The sequence below is a fragment of the Chamaea fasciata genome, unplaced genomic scaffold (assembly GCF_029207755.1).
Source record: "Chamaea fasciata isolate MVZ Bird 193981 ecotype frontalis unplaced genomic scaffold, bChaFas1.0.hap1 SCAF_3, whole genome shotgun sequence".
Taxonomy (NCBI): domain Eukaryota; kingdom Metazoa; phylum Chordata; class Aves; order Passeriformes; family Sylviidae; genus Chamaea; species Chamaea fasciata.
In genome coordinates this window covers 20,023,494-20,047,654 of record NW_027094088.1, presented here as the reverse complement: position 1 = coordinate 20,047,654, position 24,161 = coordinate 20,023,494, and the positions used below count along the sequence as shown (strand labels likewise).

Below are 24,161 nucleotides of genomic sequence, written 5' to 3'. Positions count from 1 at the left end.
CAGAATGCACGAGAGCACCTGCAGACTTTTGCAGATGATGGCATTCTGATATTACTCAAGAATGGATTCCAACAGCTTTGCTTTTATTTTTGCAAAATGCTTAATTCATGTGCATTTGTAGATAGGTAAAAGCAGAAGAGTGAACTCATGATAGATACACGCTCAAGGAATCAGAGCAGCAGGCAAACTATTCCTGATGGAAAGAATAAAGGAACAAACTTTTCATTCCTTGGAGATAATTTTATAGTCAGGAGATAACCAGCGGTGGAATGAAGTCAGATGTTCTTCCAGTTTTGACAGGAGACCACAAAAACTCATTGGTAATACATTTATATGGCTCAGGCTTGCCAAAAGTACATAAGCTGGAGACTCACGGATAAAAGCAGCCTTCTCATTATTAAAAGAACAATGAGCTCAACTCTTAAAGTAAAACCTCCCTATTAATCTGGTGTCATAATGGAGAAAAGGCTCCAAGTCAGAGCTCCAAGTCTGGAAGGCTTTCAAAGAATGCTCACTGAATAATTTGAGAGCTCCACATGGTTAGAGTATTTGACCAAAATCTGCTTCTTTGACCTGAAGAATGATGTCACTCTGGGCTGAATTGAGAAACAATGAAGTACTGTCACTTTTCTGGCTGATGGGGATTAAAAAGAATTGGTAGTATCTTACCTCTGAAAATACTATGCAAAAGTACAAATCATAGTAGAGGAAATCACAGCAGCTACATGGGAGAACAGCACCTACTGCTTTATTCCCAGTCAGAATTTACTGTTTTACTGGACTGATCAAGGCCTTACACAGCTACTTACGCAGGATGATAATAAAACATTGACCAAATGCTACTGTTTCAATGTCATAGTTCATCTAATAATAAAACAGAAATGACCATTCACAAAGACAGACCTGGAAATATAAACCAGTATTTTAATATGTAATTTCCAAATTTTAAGATTAATAACTAAACTGTTACTTTAAAACTACAGGTAAGCATGCAGCTCAGCTCTTGAGAGTTATATCCTGCATTAATCTCAAAATGAGGTTTTCATGCTATTCCAGTGGGTATCCCTGGAATATAGTAATCCATTTTCTACACTGTGGCTATAAGAAAAGCAGACTGTGCCTATGTCATGCTTTGTTAGAGGTTCATGATCACATTATCTCATGGTGGACCTGACACTTTTATTCAGTTTACAGTATGTTCTGTGTACAGCCAACTTATTTCCTTTGCCAGGGCTGCTGACAACCTTTTCCACACTATATTAATCTTGTTTACAGACTTTATCTTGGTACAAATATCAGAAAACCGAACTTTTTATCTCAGAGAGAAAATAAACAACATGTTGACAGAAGAAAAAGCTATTTTCTGGACTAAAATTGGTTGTTTACCTGCAGCCATTCTTATGGAAACAAGTTTAAGTTTCCAGCTTACTCAAAATACATAATCTGAAATTTAATAAGCATGGAAATTTCAAGAAAATTCACTTGATAAATTGCCAGTTTTAAAATAATATAGAAACCACAGAAGTAGGTTTTTCCACGAATTTATATGAGAATATGAACTTGCTTGGAATACAGTTACAACTGATCACAAAGTACAGTGTTCAGGTTTCTCTTGCACACCCCAGATGACTTCAGCTACCACACAGCCACAGAATATTTACAAAACTAAACTCACAAGGTACACACGTACAAACCTTTGCATAAAACCCGTTGCTGATTACTGTAAGATTCCCAATGTGTTAATGCAAATGAATTCCTGTCTGCAAAACTCACCTAGGGTGTAATAAGCTAAACCAAACCTCACTGCCCACCTTCATCTGCTACCTCACTGTTACAAAAATCTTCAATATTAATAAAGTTTAGGGTAATTTCTGGAATTTTTAGTCTCTTCTGGCTACAAGTCCCTTCACCACTGCTTGAATAAGATGACAAGGTGATGGCTGCATCCTATTCATAGAATCTCTGAGACACAGGTACTCCAACTCAGAGACAAGGTACTCCTGATTTGCAAAGATTGCTTTGCCCGAGAAATTATGACCTAAACTAATCGACATAGAAAAATGGAAAAGTATTCAGCATTAAGGGGTTTTGCATCAGAATACACAACACCATAAACTACTGCCCAAAATGACAGTTAGAAAAGACCCCCAGGATCATCATCAAGTCCAACCATCAACTGAGTACCACCATGCTCACTTACTTATCCATATCAAAAAGTGACACGTCTGTTCATTCATTCTTTGAACACCTCCCGGGATGGCAATGCCACCATTTTCCTGGGCAGCCTGTTCTTAATGACTCTCAAGTTATGAAATTTTTCCTGATATCCAAACTGATCCTCCCCTGCAAGATACTACATGTGACAAACTTCACAAGTGACATAAGGAAAGATGGTGGGATTACACAGAAAAAGGACAAGAAAGTCAGAGGATTTCACTCTGCAAAAATAATACTGAGCACCTCAACTGTCATATTAAAATGCCAATTATAGAGAAGCGAGCACTTTGGCTGGAAGGACCCTACAGTGATCATCTTGACCAAATGCCCGACCAATTCAAGGCTGACCCATTTAGAGTGCACTATTAAGGGCATTATCCAAAAACACTGACCGGTTTGGGGCATCAGCCACATCTCTCAGAATCCTGCTTTAGTGTTTAAATATGCCCTTGGTAAAGAAATGCTTCCTGATGTCCAGTTTGAACCTCCCCTGGCACAGCTTTGCATTCCCACATGTTGTATCACCGGGTCCCAGGGATAAGAGATCAGGCCATCACTATTTCCCCTCCTCAGGAAGCTGTAAGAGGTCACCCCTCAGTCTCCTTTCCTTCCAAACCAAACAAGCCTGGAGCCCTCAGCCACAGCTCACAGGACTGTCAACAGCCTTGTTCTCTCCTCTGGAAATGTTCAAGGACCTTCACATCCTTCTTCAACTGTGGAGCCCAGAACTGCACCCAGCACTGGAGGGGAGGCTGCACCAGTGCTGGATACTGTGAGACCATCACCCCTTTTGAGTGGCTCACACCGCAGAGGGACAGGGAGCAAAGGGTCCACAGGTCAGGCACAGGGTGCTTGAACACCACCACTTCATATGAACAGGCAAAGCGGTGTCCAAGACTGGAGAAATAAAAAATAAATTTAGTGGATCAATTTATGCATCTTCTAATTAAATATGATAGTGCTATTTTAATTCACATGTGCTGTAGTTTAAAGAAAAGCTACTACCACGTGCCAAGAAAAACCCACAACGCATTAATGCAAAAGAAAAATACGCTACACTGTTACCTGACAATTCTGCATACTTCTCATTCAAAGTTATACTTTAATGTTCAGTTACTGAACAGCCCATGAAAAATCATGAATTATTTTTTAAAGACACCTATGATACAAAGCTCCCAAGTATGGATGTGTTCAAGACTCAGTATTTTCTTAGTATTGTAAATAATATAAACAACTCCAAAATGCATATTCATCTATACTTCTCGTCCCTTATTTTTTCCCATGTTATCACACAATCCAGTGAGCAAATACATTCCCTGTTCATAATTTATGTTTATCTTAGGGCATAATATTTTTGAAAAAATACAGATTATGTCCTATTCATAATTGTTCCTCGGATATATTTTCCATTACTGAAAAAGTAAGTTTCTTACAGATTAAGTAATTTTTAAACACTGAAGGTGATATTTTTGCCTTTTGAATTAGATTTTATGCCAAGCACTCCGTAGCATGAACAATGAAAAGATACTACTGAGCTAATTTTTTTACAGGATGTTATTTCCTTGCTATTATTTGGTGGACTGGGCAGTGCTGGTTTTATGGCTGGATTCGATCTTTCTTACAGGTCTTTTCTAATCTAAATGAGTCTATGATATGCTTTAAAAAGCCACATAAATAATTACAAAAGTATGTGACTTGAAAGCTTGGCTTAGTCATCACAATATGTCACAATCATAGCAGGCAAAACCAGTAAAATTTCAGTAAACTTTTGCTGGACACTAATTATACAAATAAGCTAGCTGGTTTCCTAAATGAAAGAATAGGTTCCTTTTTCTCCTCCATAAACTAACTGCTATGTTCGATTACAGCTTAAAAAGTTCCATAGCAAATCCAGTTTTCTCAGGCAGGATTTTCTGCAAAGAAGTTGTTTTCCAAAATGAAATGCATCTAAAATCAAATCCCATAGAACAGGATTTTGTAGGAAATTACAGCATGACAATGTCAAATTCATAATTCACAGATCTGCAATTGCCAATTTATAGGGAATTAAATCAAACTATCTCAAGGGAAGAAATCGAGAAAAATCTGTTCTCCACATTTTATTGCACTGATTAAAAGTGATACCTTATTATTTTCAGCACCTATTTAATATTACTCATTTTATATCCCTTCTCCACTAGGAACCTTGGAAAGTACATGCACTAAACAAAGTTCTGGATTTAAAATACATCTTAAAAAAAATACAGATGCACATTTGACATGGAGCAATATAGAAAACTATGAAAACAAAAGTAGCTTTCACAGTATACATTACTGGAACATTGCCATAATCCTTATTTGACATTACCATTACATTTTTATTCCCTCTGAAAGCACACTCTTGCTGAAGGGCCCAAACTGACCATTCCAGAGAAGCATCTCTTTAATGCACAGATTACCTTTAAGTGATGCTCAGTCAAACTCTACAAAGTCTCCATGAAGACATGGCTCACTGGCAGAATAGTTCTACACCAGTTTCTTGCTACTCTAGTCGTATTTCTTTAAAATTAACCTCTTATTAACACAGTGTTGCAAAAATCAATGGACCATTGCCATTCTGCTTGCAAAATACATGCAAGTGAGAGGGAAAGAAAAAAACTACTAAAAAAATAGGTCAAAAGATATGGATTTTCATCCAAAAGCAAAGAGGCACCACCCTGCACATGTTTTACTATTTTCCCTTAAGGTATTTAGAAAAAAAAAAAGAGAAAATAAGAATCACTAAGTTTCTTGATGTGACAGAATATGTCCCAGCTTCCCAATCTCTACAGTGATTTTGCACACTGTTAAAGGGTTTTCTCTACATTTCCTTTCACACAACTGATCAAACTGCCTCTCTCTCGATACACAGCTTTCAACTGAATGATTAACAGATGGAAAAGAAATACCATAAGAGTATCAGAGACCAAAAGAAGAAAACTCTACTACCTAGCTACTTCAGAGAAAAATGGAAAATTTAAATCCCATACATAAAAACAAGGAATGGAATTTCTTCGTAAAATTTTGCTATTTCACCATTTTCCTCTACTACTTTTAAGACAAAACCTGAATTTGAAGTTAAACAAATACAAGTTTAAAACAAAAAAGTACTTTTTTGAAGACAGACTGGACTGTGTGTAACGTTTTCTGTTTGTTTTAAATTGTAACATTAACAGAAAATATCACACTCCACGTTTTGTCCTAAATCGTCAAAGGGACCTGTTTTTACATACTATAGAATAGGCAGAGTAAGTTCAATGATGTACTGTAATAATATATATTAGTGCATTCCTATTGTCTTTAGGTGTGTAATACAGTAACACAGGAGGAGCTATTAGAGGAAATAATACTAATATATAATGCAACAAAAAAAAACCCTGGTCCGTAGGGACAGCATCAGGTAAACTGAGAATTGTACGTCTCCCATCTGCAAGGAAGTCAGTACGAGAGTTTCTTCTGAGATTCCTAATATTTAATATGAAATAGTATTGTGTGGCACTATGCCTCCAATAACAGCTCAACACTGCAAAAAATGGACCGACTCAAAAGTCTCAAGAAGAAAATATAAACCAGAAATTCTTAGTTTTTATATTTCAATTAAATCAATTCCTTGTAAAAAGGCAAATGTAAGATTCTCCTGACTGCAAAAACACACCAGACAGCACCACTATTTCAATATTTTATATTAGGAAAGGGGAAATATTCAGGGCAGCTGTAAAACAAAACAGAGGCCAAAAGTTTGTTACTTCAGTACTCTGCAAATAGCTAGTATTTAGCAAATTTAATTTTAATTAAACCAGATTTCCCTTATTTGGGAAATGGAGCTACTAATTAAATGCTGCAATAAAATGCTGCATAAATGTACATATAAATATATATATATAAAATCTTTGATAATATCCTAGCTGTCTGTTTAGATACAAAACTTATTCTTAGATAAAGTCTTCACTAAATCGATGGGATTTAGATTTCAGTACTGTTGGGACTGTACCCTTATTAGTTAAGAATAATCTAAAATGCTGAAAAAATGTAAAATTATCATCAGTAAGTCACCCACACAGTAATATAGGGAGGAGGAAGTAGCAGAGCAGCTATTAGGCTACGAGTCTTGATCTGGGAGATGCTGGTTCCATTTGGGAAAAACAGGAAAAAACCCTTAAACAAGACCCTCCTTTCCCTTCCCCCCCAAAACCGATCTGTAACAGTATTTCCTTAGTTTGTAAAGTAATAAAATAAAATATAATGACAGTAAAGATTGTATCAGCATCAAAGGATGTCATCAAAGCATTTCCTTTGGTCTGCTTGAAGTACAGAAGGTGATTGTTATTCCTTCTGCCGTGGGACTTATTAGAGGAAACAGAAAAACATCAATATTAAATGCATTTAGGTATCTGAGCAGAACTCCTCCTAGCAGAGCCCTTTGCAGGCACCAGTTGTACAATGCCAGCTCATGGCAGCCTGAGCTGGCTGGGTGTGGATTCAGAGCCCAAGTACATAACAAAACCCCCAGTGCCAAGATGCTGCCCAGCCTCAGCCGCAAGCTGTGAGTGGCCTCTACTGGCTGACCAAAGGCTACAGGAGTCACCAGGCTTTTGCTCCGAGTTACAGCTGGGGTTATCCAGTGTGGGAAGAAATGGAACAGAAAGAATACGCTCGTCAGTGCTACATTATTCATTTAGGTTGTGGCTAAAACCAAACGGCAAACACAAGATGAGTGATACAATAGACAGTGGGGAAAAAATGCCTTTAATACCCATTCCCCTGAGATTTGTCCAAATGCATGCTACAAACAGATATATGCAGTAGTCCAGTTTCCAAAATGACAGTAGAATTTAGCAGGATGTACTGTGCTAGCTCTAAAGGTGGACACAAACCTGAAACTCAAGTAGTGTATAATCTGTTCATGTAAGTTACGTATTTTGTAGGAAGAGTGTATTACTTCAATTGCAGTATCAGTAGTCTGATTTAGATGCACAAACAGAAAGCTTGCCGCATCATCTGAGATGTATGAAACCAGAGACCACATAACTATTCTCTTCATAAACGTGAAACGGATTTGGCCTTTTCTTTATATATAAAATTAAAATCAGTAAAATACAGAGTAATAAAAAATTAAAAACCTGAAGGATGAAAGTGTGTCTATTGCCCCAAAGATGACCTAAAATTTCCTCCAAGTACATAAAAATTATACTTTGCGAAGAAAAAATAATTGTGGACAACACAGCTTGGAAAAAAGCTGTTCAAAACATGCCAAAAATACTTATTATTGTGCAATGTCTATATCAAAATTACAAAAAAAATTAGATAAATAAAAATAGGGCCAGTAGCAAGGACGTGGGGTTTTTTAACTTAACTTTTCTTTTTTCAAAGAATATGTATCTGATTTGCCATTCTCTCACTTTTTAATTGCAGCTTATCAAGAAGGATTATTGTCAAACACAAGTGACTACTGATGCCAAAAGGTGATTGCCTTCACGAGCAGCCGCATGGTGCTCACACACAGCCCTGTATTTCCTGATATATTTCCAGCTCCTGTTCTGAATTCCGCCCCATCTCAGAGTTCCACCTAATTTCAGAATTCAGTCCCATTATCTCCACTGCTCCAAATTGTTCACAGGGTTATCTAGCTGACATAGAAGATAACCCTCCATCTCACCAGACACCACTGGGATATGACATGCTGACCCACAGTAAGCCCTGATTATTAGCTTGAAACATACACCATATAAATGGAGCTTTGAGCCAAATAATTTGCTTTAAAGTCTTTCCTTTTACTTACACATTAAAACTAACTTCAAACATGCTGACGTGAGTTCCATTAATCTATACACTCATGAACATATTTAGACATAGACACATTAATGTTAGATTCTTTCATCAGAAAACAGATGAAAAATACTGACAAGAATGCAGCCTGCAAGTAATGCTTTTTTATTTACAAAAAAGGCCAAGGATTTTAGTTTATGAATGAAATGAAAATCAAATGGCCAACCACCGTAAATAAACAGAATGCTCTACTGCCTGTTTTGCACTGAAGCCCACAGTCTTTCAGAAAAAGGACTTACAGCAAACAGAAGAACAGTGAGATCCCATCTTTTCCACACCACTACATTTCCAGTGACTGGGAAACAGGTGAGTATTAGCATCCTCTGACAGATCTGTCAGAATAATTCTCCTCTCGCTCTCAGCCACCAAATTGTTTCCTATCGTAACACATACAGTCCTGCATGGGTTCAAAGTCTTGAACTGTTAAAGTTTCATTTGCATGAAAAATGTAATAATACCTTTTGGTTTTTCCAAGGGGCACCCAGTGAGCTGTATTACGGCCTGGACAACAAAAACCAGGCAGTACCAGAACATATATCAGGTGAAGGAGATGATAAGAAGACTGAGCACATGAGAATGCTGATAGCAGTGTACCTAAAAACTTCCCATGTGAAGAAAACAGTTATCAGAAGATTATGGAATAAAAGGTTACATTTTGCTAAGATTTGGAATAAAACAGCTTTCAAAATCCTTACAGTTTGATCAATAACATATGTTGTGAAATTCACACATCTGAACTGCTAAAATAAAAGCATGACCTTTTGCCCTTTAGGTTAGATGACATTTAAATAATTAGTGCCCATAAAACAATTTTTCTTCATTTCGATTGGAATTCTAACCAGAATGACTCACAACAGTGGTAAAACAACAGGAAAAAGGCTGTAGGGGAGCCCCAGTCACAAACTTGGACATTTTCACTGTTCACAGTATGTATATGGATGACATTTCTCATTATTTTGAACTGATCTGTACATAAATGTTTCACACTACAAGCTTACGTGACTAACAGATGTTACAAATCCTTCTGTATTTGTCACTTTTTCTGCCATCTAAACGTCTAATATAGAACTATAACCATTGTTTCAGATTGTAAATGCCAGTAGAGATGAACAGGAGAAGCATGCAGAAGCTCAGAAATCAGCTTTTCATTGGGCATTTTTAAGGTCAAGCCAAATTCAGGCTTAAGATACATTTTCAAATTTTCTCCCCAAGCAAAGTGACATAGAAATAAAACATATTTTAAAACATGTCATAATAAATACAATTCTCCTTAGCAAGACATTCTCTAGCTTTTCCATCACCTTGTCTTCAAATATAAATAATTCATAACTTCTCCTATAGAAGAAATGGAAACAAGGAGGTTGTAATAGGAAAAAAAAAAATCAAAAGTGGGAATTCCACTCATACATTTTACAATGAACTCGCAAGCTTTTTAGGTTTAACAGCAGTGCCATACTGGGATATCAACACTTGAATAAGGTTGCAGTGCATTTCTTAATTTCTAACATAATGCAGATCCCAAAGATCATACTGATGACTAGGCTCATGAATGGATTGTGCAAAGACATCATCAACTTTGATTTGAAGACTAAATTGTATTATCTTACTCTCAAATCCCTCCTTACCAGTAAGAGTGCCCTGACATTCTCTTTGTATGGCATCAAGCTGTAAACGATGGAAAACATCACAGTATGATATTAAGAGAGCCTAGAGCTCCTTACATTAATTTAAACTTCTAATGCATTATAGTGATAACTATCCCAAAACATTAACTCACAGAGGAAGGGAAGCCTGTGTTCCAGGAGGAGCATGCTGCTTCTATTTGCTATCATCTCCTCCAGCAAGATGAAGTAGCATTGCTGGTTTTGTGCTGTCAAGTAAATGGAGTTTTACAGTGTTTCTGTCAGAAAGTTGTGTTCAGTATGTGAAAAACTTTTGCTCTCAGAAAATTTAAAACAATGTACAGAAAACAGAGTTGAAGCACTCCCTAGATGTGTGTCTGTGTGAGTGAGGACAGTGGCTGCCTTTGCTGCAGGACAGAAATCAGGGCACTGTTCTCATTTACAGGCTCTTTTGTTCCTGGAAATTACATAGGGGAAAGACAATTGGCTCTCCCTGATGACTCTGGCAGCATCAATTTTCCTTCTCTGGCCAGATCCATGAAAATAGATTTTGGTGACTCTACACACATTAGTTGCCTTAGGCTTCTGAAATTCCTAATAAAACCATGTACATGAAATGTTTTCCTACCAAACCCGTATCTTCTACTTACAAAGCATCACTGTAGAAACAAGAACAAAAGGAGTACCCAGTTTGTTGGGTCCTGATCATACAGAGGATCAAATAAAGAATTTTTCTCTACGTTGCAAGTGTTCCACGTGTTACAGGGCACAGAAAACAGCACTATTTTTCAGACACAAAGCTGTAAAGCACATTTTGCCAGGTCTTGGAGAGGACTGACTTTCTACCCACCTCAGGGCAGACATCATACATCATAGAATTCTGGCCTTTGGTTATCAGCAACTGCTGGTAAAACTTCAAGGAAAACCTAAATTGCTCATGAGGAGTTAGAAGATTATTTTCTCTATTATTAAGGGATGAAAAAAATCAGAAAAGCCAGGATGTTTGACACAGAGATCATGAACCAAACCCCAACATTTCACGTTTTTATGGCTATGTTATTACAGAAACACCTTGAGCTAACTTAGCCCTTAATAAAGACAAATTGTCCTTAAAACTCACAGCTCAAATAACAGTATGACATGACTCCCCAAAACAACATCCAAGACAGGGAAATGGAAGTACATTGTGTTCAGCAGCTGTTTAGGAGTGACAGCCCTGCTGCTCAAAATTTATACATGTCCACAGGCTTTCACAGACTATTCACGGTACAATCTGTTGATCTCCATGATGCAAACTTCACTTTCAGTCAAGGGAAGTATTTTTATTATTAGTACAAAAAAACTAATCATTCTCCTCTGGGATGTTGGAATACGTATTTGACTTTAGTTTGGGAGGGAAGAAATAGGAAAATTAGCCAGAATGAAATTTGTGCGCAAATATTACTACAAAAATGACAGTATCTGGAAAAGAACACCTTCACAGAAATCCTCAGTAAAATAAAACCTAGTAGACTGTCGAAAGATAACAATAACTATCTCTTTATAAGCGGTGTTTGAGGAATTCTTTTAATCTCTCTGCTTTGTTCAAGGGTCAAAGACATCAGGTCAATATAACCAGATTCATGCTTTCTACCATCACCAAAAAGGCTGAGTAAATACCACCAAAACAAAGCCTTGCTGAACCCGCTGCTTGCCATTCAAGTTGGTTGAGGTACAAAGTTTTTGAAGTGAGTTATTAAGTTTTCATTTCATTTGCTGCCAAAGCATACCCATGATGTTTGCTTACTAAATGCACTTTCAGCATCAGTACCTTTAATTTAGCTACTGAAGCAATACTATGTTGATAGACTATTCCTACCAAACACCTAAAAGTTTAAACAGCATCACAGAGGCTGAATTGAGGTAACCTGGCACATTATTAAGCCTGATTTAGTTTGCAGGCAGGCTTAACACTAGAAAAAATGGTATGCTCCTAACTATTGATATGATACTCAGATTCCTCAAAAAAAAAAAAAAAATCAAAATTGCTGGTTGAGATAAAGCTCATCTATTCACTTACTAACTGGACGCCAACAGCATAAATACTGCATTCCGCAAAGTTAACTGGAAACCATAACATTTACGAAGAGTTGGAAGAACTCTTAATTTAATAAGAATTTATAAACAGCTCAATTTCTGGGAAAAAAAGCCAGGCACATCCACAACTTTGGCTGAATTTCTTAAGGAATTACATTTGATGGCAGCATTCAATAAATTGTATATATTGGCAAAAAACTCTGTTGTATGTATCATATGCCTGATAGCATTAAATTGTGTAGGCTGCCAAGAAGAAAAATTTAGGGAAACAGTCATTTGAGTTTGGCATTATGACCCACAAATATTTAAGTAGCACAAAACAAAATAAACTTTGACATTTTATAAACTATTTAAAAAAAAATAAAAATACAGTGATATATTAACTAAGCAGAATGCTGCTGGCAAGAAATAGATGTTCACTGAAAAGGTGCCATAAGTGCCATGAAATATTTAGGAACATTTTCAAGTTCTTCCGGCATATAGCCATGTACTGAGGAAAATACTGAATGGAAAAAAAGAAAACTTACAGAAAATTCTGGAAAGTTATCAAAGCCTTTCACATTCATAAAGAATGAAGCATCTGACTACTAAATTAGAGGTCATCTGCCCATCAAAATAGTGCATTACTGAGGGGGTGCCTGTTCCCTGGGGTGGGGGAAAAAATGGCATTAGTTACATGGTTCAAGGCAACTTCCTGGAAAAACAACATTCACACACAATAATCTTTAGGGAAAAAAAATACTAAAAAATCTTTCCAGTTCTGAAAGTGAGGGATGCAGACATAAATCTTTTGCCTAGTTTATCATCCATAATATCAACTAAACAAGGTTCAGACATGATGAAGTGTCCCGAACCTTGAAAATTTAATATTCATCTAACTTGATACATAGAGAAATCCTCTTGTTTTCTTTTTAAAGACACCATTAAAAATATTTGCTTCATCTCCTTACACAGCTTAATAGTTTATCTCTGGTACAGGGCAAATTACCATTCCCATGAAACCTTTCCAGGAACGTATTTGTCTTCAGCCTACTACAGGAATTTAGAGTTATTTCCTGGTTTTACTTGCAGATCTGAGAGATCACCTCTAACCTCTAATCTGAGAGATCACCTCTAATCTAATCTTCTGCTCTAACCAAATACCTACTTACTTCTATCATAAGATATGGGGATTTTACTACTGTTTTCATTGATTCAAAGTGAAAGCCTATCAACTACAGAAGCTTTTATATAAAATCATTCAAGAGACATTTTGTGGCTAAATTAGCAAGTGTACATTTTCCATTTGTATCTTACCTTAAAATTGCAGATGTTTTTTTCCTATAATTTTGTAAGATCAAAATTTAGCACCATTTTAGTGTTATGAAAAATTCCTCTTTTTTTATTGTGGGATTCTTCCATGCCCCTGGAATTCTTTTGAATAGGCTTTATTCATCTTTAGGTAAGATCAGAGTTTACTCTGTGAAAAACATACACACTGAAAGGCATAATAAATAAACAACACAATGCAGTGCTCAGGATTGACTCAAGAATTCTGTAATATTGTGTACGGTTAAACCTGAATATTTGTGCTATTTCTGCCATTTAGAAATATTTAGGAAGAATTCTATTTTCAAGGTTTAGAGTTTGAAGTCAAATAGTAAACACAGAAACAGAGAATAGCAGGGGAAAACCCCCCTGATTACATGAAGACTGACACATGACATCCAGAACATCCTCAGGCAATTGGAGTATGTTTTCTGTATCAAGCCAATAGGGTTACCATTTTACAATTTAAAAGACCAAGGGTTGGGAGCAAGGGTCAGGAGGACCAAGGGATTCTGTTTAGACTGTCTAGGTATATGTGTAGTTTTTCAAACTAGGCTTGGAAATTACTGCAGTTTAAATGAAGGAGCTACTTTCATAACACAAACATTTTAGTGTTCTCCTTCATCTGAAAGAGTCAACCAATAAATGCCTTCATGCCAAAAGAATACTCCTCTTTGTATGAACAATATTTTCTCCCAGAAGTGCTTTAGGATTCCAATCAACACAGAAATAAGCACCCTATTTTTGCATCCTCTCAAAAGGCTTTGGTTTCTATTAAAAGATATTTATTTTTTAAAACCATGTAAAATACTGTGAGAGATCTATGGCAGAGTTACAAGATTTCTATCAAGGAAATTAAGGAAAACATTACAAATATGGGACCTCAGGAAAGAAAGTGGACAGTTGGGATAATTGCTAGTTTCCCATTATCTCTCAGTTTAAAAATTCTGGAAAAGAATTTCCTAAAAGTTCAAGTTTGCATAGCTCCTCAGGAACCCTCATTAAATAAATGTCTATCAACTTCTGAGCAGAATGAAATCTTACCCTTATACAATGGAGCTCTTTCCTTTCAACTTTGGAATACATTTCCTTACACAGCAATAACGTAAACCTACAGATAATGGTGTGGATAACACACAGTGCAGTAGACTACAAATACCTAGCAAATCCCAAACAAAACCCCCACTAATTTCCCCAAGGATCCAGTCATTTATTTTAATAGAGCACTTAGGTTTTCACTAGGTGTCTAAAAGAGAATAAACACCGGAGGTGAGACAATATCCCTCACAATTGTTTTTAAAGTTTGCTGACTTCAGAACCTATCAAACTCGAGGCTGGTTAGGACAGGATGTACTTACAAACCTTTGCATGCATTAAAGCAGTCTTCATATATTACTGGGTCATCACTCAAATTCAGCTCTTAGACGTGAAAATCTGAAGTTCGAAACATTGAAGATGCCATGTTTTGAAGATGCCATGCAGCAACAGAATAATAGGGTGGGTGATCTTTAAAGTACTTGAAAATGGAAAGCCCTAGGAACCCTAAGCAGCAGTGTTACTTTTAGTTAATGTATGATATTCGTATCTTAAAAGCTGGATTGTTCTTAATAGACCAAAAATGCAATTCCACTAAGAGTGTTTAATTTCTCAGTCATATGACTGAGATCCATAAATAAAAATGCCTCAATTGAACAGCAATTTCCTAAAGCAGACTTTGTTAGGCAGTTTAAACAGATCTGGACGTATCATTTTAGGAGTGGAGCAAAACTTTATTTTCTCAAATGTACCCTTCCTGCTGGCTGTCTGGAGTGACTTTAGTCTAAAGGGTTGCAACTCACATGTCAAGACAAGCCTCTTTTCATACCAGAAATGGTGTTTCATCTCCACTTCTCTTCTTTTAACTGAAAAGTTTGAGGAGAGGGATATCAACACATTCCAGACATACCAAAGTTTCAACTAAAGCATTATCTGACGAAATAATTGATTTTAATACGTATTTTCCTTAAGACTAAACTAAAAAATCCCAAGTAAAACAGTAACAAACATACTGGCATTATCACTGTGCCACCGTGCATTTACCAGCTTAAGAGTAAAAATGCAAGTATGCAAACAACAAATGTCTTGTTCTACAAACAACCTCGTGCATCATGGCGCCCTGTTTGTACACTTGTTGTCGCTACCTGATGAACAAATAAAGACTTGCATTTTATCAGAATTTAATTACCTTAAGTTTACATTAAATATAACAAGTTTATTCCAAACCAGAGGGGAGAAACCTTTAAGTAATAAATTATGTTTCTCACACACCAATACCTCTGACTATGCGCACAAAACTGCCAACTACAACATTTTAATCTGTAAATTGCAGTTCTTTGACAAAATCCCCACATTTAGCAGTTCACTTCAGAAAGTGAATACTACTACAGAGAGTAGTATGGATACATGATTTCCAGTTTTGTTAGCTCCAAATTCTTTCACTTATTTACTTTTCAGAAGGGACTGGTCTTTCAGGTGATATAGATATGCATATTAAATGAGCTACAATTAACTAATTGATAAAGCTACCATCCTTCTACTAGCCGAGGAGTCAATTCTAAAATGTACTCTCATAAATATTTATATTTCCAGGACAGGAAACTTCAAAAGGACTTGAAAAAGGAAATGCCAAGATCTAGAATGCCACATCTCCTTCCACATTGCTAGACTGTAATATTTTTATTTAACAGTTAATTATTTCATGAGGAGAAAAGGCTTATTGGCTTCCTTCTTTGAAGTAGTTAAATGTATTCAAACTATAAATATCTGTTTGCTCTTCAGCAAAAACAAACTGCTAGATATTTGAAAAGGGCAGCTGCCACATTGTTCCCTGGGTGCAACACAATGGCAGGTCAAACTTTCGCTCCTCTTGTCCTACAAACAATTTTCAAGCCCATGCTCAATAAATAAATTTGGTCTCAGCACTCCCAATCAGGGCTGCACAATCCCCTCAGTAGCAGACCTATGATAAATGGACTTATTTTCCCAAATCAAACACTTGAATTTAAATTCAGATGAGTTAATGCAAAGGTCAACATTGTAATCAGTTCTTTTGATCTTTATAGAATTTCTAGAGTAATACATAATAAATCTGAAACAAGGCAATTTGCAGCTCTGTATGTGTGGCTGGTAATAAAAATCTTAACGATTAGAGCCTTTATGTACTTAGGGAACGTTTTATAGTAATAGCTATAGTGAGAGCCTCAATGCATGGGGAATGATGGCAATAGATAACGCTGAAAGACATGATTGCTTGATTCCTTATATAGTTTATACAGTATGTATAGATTATACATTATAAATTAAAGCACAATATATCTGAAGAGTCTCCCAATGTTTTTCTAACATTCTATTTCAGGTTTGTATCCTCCACAAAATATGGCCCTGATAAAAACTTGTGAATTTAACAACAATCTCACATATTGAGATTTTTATTGTTTCATATACTAGGATGTTACCTCAGTTAACTGTAAAAAAAAAAAAAAAAAAAAAGAAATTAAAATGCTTGTGCACAAAATGCATACATATGTCTTTGTACCTTTTCTCTAAAAAGGAAGATTCCTTTTCCGAAAGTATATATTTAGATGTAAAGTATGTCATATTTCTTATGAACGAAGATCATTATTAGAAAAAAAATACTTCACTTGAAAACTGGAACATGCAATCATACTAAATCATACTAGACGGACGAAAAATGCCAGCAGTCATAAGAGGAAATACTTAAGAACAAAAGGGTATCTTTTTTTCCCAAGTCCCTTAATGTTTTCTTGATAATAATCAGATAACTACCTAACAACTCAAAACTGTAAAAACATCTTCCTTTACAGCATTCACAAACTGAGACAATAAGAACTGTGTCAGAGAACACGTTCCACAAACATACAATTCTGTAGCAGAGTGAAAATAGGCTCTAGTTTAGGAACTGAAGGAAGAATATTTTTTCAGAGAAACTAAGACTAAGCAGCTCTCAGCAATGACTGTACAGGAAGGACCAAGAACTTATCCATGGAAACTGTGACCGAGAATCCCACTATCAGGACATATCACTTGTCTACATCCATTCAGTGAAGCTGAGAGATAAATAAAACTGATCATTTGTTTACTTCCCCTACTCAGAAATGTCCTATTCTCATGGAACACATACACATCTCTCTGGAAAAAATAAAACTCTTCTTTATCCAACTCCAAATTCTCTTAGGTGTTAATTAAACAAGCAAACACACCATCAGACACAGCATTACTGATACTAAATGATATTTGTGGGGAAAGAGGTTTATTGTTTGGCTTTGGTGCAAGATACCATCTCTTAGGTAACAAACAGAGCTGTGACACTGATCCTCCTGACATGCTTGGAAGAATGTCTTAAGTCTCATCAACTGAGATAACGCAACTCTTTTAAGGTGACTACACTTGCTGCATCGTATAGAGGTTATGAAGTACAGCTAAGCCTAAAGAATTCTCTAAAGAATCTGACTTGATACTCCATGACAGGTCTATTAAAAGTTATCATTAGTCAAAAATCAATACACCACATAGTATATATAATGGATTAAAATCACAGCTGATCATCTTCAGAAATAATTACAGATGGTGAATCTTTTTTCCAACAGACATATTCCTAGCAAGACTCCACAAAGAGCCTGATTAAGAAAATGAACAGCAAAAAGCTAAGAATGCAAGGCTTTGAAAAAAACCCGGTAAGTTACAGCAACTAGTACACAGGCAATCTAACTGTGGCAAGTGCACACAAATCAAGCTTTCACAGCTCTTAAGGTGTCCTTTTGAAAGAGGCTGCTGGGTTTTGGCAACTCTGAAAAATTTTGTTGAACTCCCATCTCCCCTCCAGAGAAAATACTGGTTTATCAAAACCCTGTTCAAGGGTATGGACTGACATTTGTAAAACTTCCCCCTTGAGGGCTTTCTTCAGCCTTCCACTGTTGTTTCTCATAAAAAGCAGTGGAAGCTGTGCGCTATCAAACAACTGATAAATTCATGAAGAGGACATCATTCCATGATGACCCTCATTGAACAGGGAGGTTGGACTAGTTGACCCACTGTGGTCCCTTCCAGCCTGACTGAACAGTGGTGAGAGAACTTTGGCTCCTCATATCACAACTTCCAAAATGCACCATTTTGGTGGCTCAGTGTGAAGAAAACAGAGAGAAAGAATAACATACAGGCCTTCAAAGAGAGTAAGAAACCATGTACATTTTAATCTCCGACTATAAAAGTAATAAATTCAGGATTGCAAGAAGGTAGACTTAGATACATGAAAGACAACTTTCCTAGGATAAGATCATGGACCATGTGGCAAAATGCACAGGGAGACTGCAAAGATGGAGGTTTTTCAGCTTTATAGAAAAACACCCAAGAACTAACTGTTGTTTTGGAACTGAAGGTAAAGTGACAATACAAGGAAGTATGACTGATACACCATCATATTGGAGGAACTGGTTTTGTTTTTGCTTTAAGGTGTCAGTTTGACTAAATTCATTACTAGGGGTAACTGACAAAAAAAATGCAGAAAAATGAAATTATAATCTTAACACCTTGTACATTGAGCTACAAAGCACAATTGATAAAAGAACAGCAAAAGAAACAAACCCCATACAAAAGCCCTAAAAGCAAAGTACGAATCTTAAAACTACATTTTAAATTCAGAAACCTTTATGTACTGGATTGTTGCCTGCAATAAACAAACCTGAAAGGATCTTATGAAAAAGAAAAACACCTTAAATTTGGAAAAAAATTGGGAAAGGGAAGGCAGTAGAAGGATAATGTGGTAAGATATTCAGCAAAGAAAACCATCTTTGTCACCACATTCTAAATGGTTATAAACAGGTAAAAATGATTTTGTCAAGGCTAGACAAGAAACTGTAACAGAAAATACAGAAAGATGGGAGTCTGAGCAAAAGATTAAAATTGTGTAGAAAGACAGAAAAAGAAAGGTTGTTTCTTTAGCAAGACAGCCAAATAACACGATTTAGAAAGAAAGCTAAGTCAAAGCTGACACTCACTATTGACTGATACGACAAAGGCTGGGAGCATTCTCCACAGTGATTAAATAAGCCAATGCCATATATATTAAAAAAAATAAAATAAAATAATGACAGTCCAGATGGGACATTGAAATACTAGAGGTGAGAGTGAAGGACTGTGCGATGCGGGTATCAACAGTAGTTATAGCCAATGTCTTATTGTGAAAATTAGTTTTGTTTGTTCTTTGCTATAACAATTAAACACCAATTCAGCATACTGAATTCTTTTTATTAATCCATCTGCTGGTATATTCCTATTTTTTCTTCAGCTATAGCATTATGAATACATCTTTCAGACAACCATTTGTTATTTCTGTTCAATCTGAGAACACCACAATAGTACACAACCTTTTTTTTGCAAGATACATTTATTTTTAACAAAACTTTGCTTGCAGAATACAAGCTACAAACTTGTTTTCAGCGGGCAGATTAGAGTCTCCCCCAGTTATAATTTAGTAATGAAACATTTTGTAGCATGATCAGTACAAATATACGTAACTTCTTTAGTAAGAAATATAATAATTAAGATGTGCAATTATACAATTATATTGTAATTACACAGGGTTTCTAAAAATTTTCCTCAAAATGATGAATGACCATTTTAAGAGATTCCAGAGTCTTTTAGAATTTATCTTGTGGATTACATCCAAATAATCAGCTCATATCACAGATTTAAATGACGCAATGTTTTTTCTCTAGAATAAACAGTCTGCAAATGTAAACAGTAGAAATGGCAGAGCTGTTATGAAATTAAAAATATCAGCAATGATAATGAGAGTAAGGAGTCTGAGCTTTATAATAAAACTAGCTTGGATTTTCAAGACAGTTCCCAGTGTAGAGATATTGCTCTACCATATTAAAGGAAAACTAAGGTGAGCTGCAATACATCTGTACAAATTGGGCCAAAAAAGGTACTTTCAAACCTCTTTCTATATATTCTTCGGTTAGAATTATTACCATTCTAAAGGCAAACACTACTGGAACAAAGTAAACAAACAAAGCAAGAGTACATCTGTTTAAAGATTCTTCGACTGGTATGATGGTTATCACATTTCAAAAACCTGAGTAAATTTTTTGGTTTTTACAGTATGATGATCAAGCAGGGAACAGTTGGAAAAAATTGAGGCAATCGCTACAAGCTTGACAGTATTTAAGTGTGTATTTTGTACTACCAAGAACAGACTAAAAAGACTTTTTGCTTCCACTCCAACTTTTGTTACACAGTAGTTTTCTATGAACAAAATTATGAATTCGTAAGGTTTCTCTGTATTAATTCTTTACACAATAAAATACCTGCTGTGTAAAATCCAGGTAATTGCAGCTGCAGAAGAGAGAAAAACATCATTCTAGTACAACAAGTGATAAACACATTACTATAACCACCAGTATTGGGCTGATCCTGAGAAAACCAACACTTTACACACAGGTTTTCAAATCCATCCCTGCAGTATCTCAACTTCACTGTTTTAACAAGACAATTTCACTACAAACTAAATACACTCACTGATTCAATTAATAAACAGTACTACAGTTCAGTGCTCTGATGACAAATTAATTACAGTGTTTTAGAGGTGCCTTCTCTGTTTGTAGGCTTTTGGGCTTTTTTGTTTCATTTTTTAAAAAGAGAAAACCTAACCAGATAACAAAAAGGTGCAGGGTTATCAGAGCATTAGCTATAGGAAAGCTTGCAATTCCTTTAAGGATATTAATCCAGACTGATTTTATTTCTCAAATTTGATATGAAGTGTGGTCGAAGTTTAGTTGGAAAGAACTTGAGAATTTCTTGTTATCACAAGTTTTCACATCTCCGTGACCATAAGCCAGATCTTCTGCAGCTATACAGACCCTTTGCAACTCTTGAATTAGTGTGCAAAACTGCAATATTTATAAAAACATATATCTTTAACCAAAGGATGAATTCAGTACAAAATTATGTATATAATTGTACAAACAGTCAGTGCACATTACAACAGAGAGTGATTGGAAATAAAACCTGAAGTATTTCAAGAAAGGAAACCTAAGAGTTTAAAGTTTACGTCTTGCTTGCTTAGGTTCTTGCCCGCAGGTCCTACTTTCCATTCTGCTCGGTGACACATCAACACCAAGAGAGAGAACTTGCCTACAATCCTGACTCAAATGTCTAGGCTCAGTACAAAAAACTGGGTTTCAGTCATACCTGTACATTTGCTAATTCTGTACATTGTTCTGTGATTTCTTTTAGACCTGGCATTGAAATGTGTAATGATCAACACGTGCACTGAGTATGACACTACAGAACAGAAAAAAATATTTATAAGAAAAAAATATCTGGTTTTCCTGTAGCAGAAGCTAGCTAAGTTTTTACTGAAGTGTAGTTCGTAGGTGTTGACATCTTTGGCTTGATATTCTCTTGGTAAATATGTCTGTCTTTACTTAAAAGAAAAGTAAATTCATCTTTTTGAGATACACTGTTGGAAAAAAAAACCCCATACTTCTTAATTGTGCTAATAGTTCTAATTAGAACAATTAAGATTTATTAGAGATGGAAAGCAAAGAAGGCACTAAAAACAACAAAAAAATGGAATTAAGAGAACTACCCTTCTGCAATTACAAGATATTTTTAATCTCAGTTCTTCTGTTTGGTTGGACACAGACTTTAAGAAGCACAGGAGAAAGATTTTAAAACAATTTTTAAAAGACAACAATGGTAAGTATTACTTTATTATTAGTATTTATATCACTTCACAGTCCCCAGCTACTGTCAAGTCTTAGTATCAGCTGTATCAGTTCCTACATGCAAGAATAACAAAAGCACTTTACGATCTTCCCTTCTGCCTTTCAATTTATTTATATTCTGTGATCTGTCTCCAAATTCCCGCCATTCTATTTTACTGTCCTTTCTTTGTTTTTCCCACACCAGTCCCTTACTGTCTTTCCTCCCCCTTTAATTTATGCTCTCCCATCCAAAAAGCAATAGAAAAACTCCACACCCATTACAAACACAATATTGTTTCAATCACAAGGTATCAGTATTTGGAGTCTTGCTTCCTGCTTCTACTGTTCTAGGTATTTAAAACTGCAAAGCTCCAGGGTCTAGGACTGTTTTCGCTTTCTATTTCTGTATTGCCCAGCCCAATAAGAACCTGAAGTTATGGGGTCTCATGATGCTTATGCTCATCAGAAATGACCTCAGTTGCTAAAACCTCCAAATTTAATCAACAATTTGTAGATAAAATACACACAAGAAATATTCTTACTACTGTTAAAAAAAGAGCACAAAACAACCCTGACAGCATGCTAGACACACTGATGAATTCAGCTTACACAAAACTAAACAGTTCTCTAAAATACCTGCCTTGGAAGCCTGTGTATGGGGTTGCATCCATATCCAACAGAGGATTTCAGCTGGACAATGATGAAAAGTCCATATGTTACAGTGCCACCATAAATTATGTTAGAACGTATGGTCAGGCCACAGAGGGGCTCCAAAAATAGGTTAGAAACAGCTCTCTGACTGAAAACAAATTGCCTAAATTCCAATATGAGAAAACACTGTTCTTGACATATATTTTCATGTGGCTACCGCTGTTTTGAGCTAAGTCTATAGAGAAGGAATACAATATGCCCCTACTTCAAATTTGGAAGTTGTTATTCTGTCAAGACACTAAAATGCAGAAAAATCTGCATGAGTCTAATGCCTTCAGGCTTCAAGATTTATTATGAAATAAAGAAAAAATGAATGATGGCATGTCAATTGGCCTGGACATTGGTTACTGAACCTGCATTATAGACTTTTAATCATTACAGACATTAAAATGTTTGTGAAATAACCACTATCATGCAGCTGAGGCTGTATAAAATTTAACACTTATGAAATATAAACAAAAAACACAAAGCTTGAAAAACACTTTCCCATCATACTTAATACTTTTAAAATTAAAAGAACACATGATCTACATATCTATAATGCATCACTTCACAACTCTGAATCTTTTAAAGCCAGGATTAAGCTTTGTAAGAACTACCCTGAATGCAAAATAAGACAGCTTTACAGAACAAACTGCTGTTAAGCAGCTTGCAATGTAGATAATAAAAAATTCTAACCTCTAGTAAAATCACCTTCATTTTAAAATTATGACATCTGATTTTCTTCCTGCAACTAAGTATCTCAAAACAAAAGTACAAAACAAATTTACAAAGTGCAATTATATGGACTTCATAAATTAATATTCAATAAACTAAATTGTCTTCTGTTGAGGACGTGTTATACCTCTAAGGCAGGGCGAATCAATCTGGGATTTGCTGATTAACATGTTATGTTGATTAATCCTATGATCTGATTGAAAAGTCTAAAGATCAAACGAATATTAGATAAGCTGCCATCTTAAACTAAGCAGTATTCAGTTTTCACATTTTATTTTTTGTCTACAACATTTTTGGGAATAATCCTTCATGCTTGTCCAATAAATTCATTTGAAAGCTACTCATGTGATGTAAACCCAGCAGAGTTGTACTTAGCAGAGAAAAGCATCAAGTTAAGATGTATTAAGACAATTAGGATTTATAGTAATTACAAGAAACTTGCCAGGGGCTAAGCAACCCTGCTACTTCTGTACAAGCATTTAAGATGATTTTGCATTTCCGACAGTTTCTGTGTTCTATTTTGATATTTTCAGGTATTCATACCCACGTGACTGGGAAAACACAGACAAAAAGGTCCATTGTGCACGTATTTATAAATCTTTTTGCATTACTACCTTAAAGTTTTCAGTAACTTGGCATTGACTCGTCTCACTTGACTTCCTGAACCAAAGAAATAGAAAGTTCTTCTAATGTCAAGATTCCTTCTTAGGATCACCTTCGGCTAACATAAAACAAAAGCTTGAAATGAATGAAAAATTCAGTTATTTTAATTGCCATTGCTGTACCAAACAGCACAAAGCCATATTGTCCCACAGCATGAAGTGATCAGATATCTGCCCAAAATGATGGACAGCTCTAGCCCAGTGAACAGGCAAAAAAAATCCCATTTACTCTCTGC

The 24,161-nt window shown here is 35.8% G+C and overlaps 1 protein-coding gene across 1 annotated transcript in view; it reads right to left on the bottom strand.

The window, feature by feature from the left end:
- Window positions 1-24,161, bottom strand: part of GPATCH2 (G-patch domain containing 2) — a 118,433-nt gene that overhangs the window by 34,470 nt on the left and 59,802 nt on the right. The window lies entirely within an intron of this gene.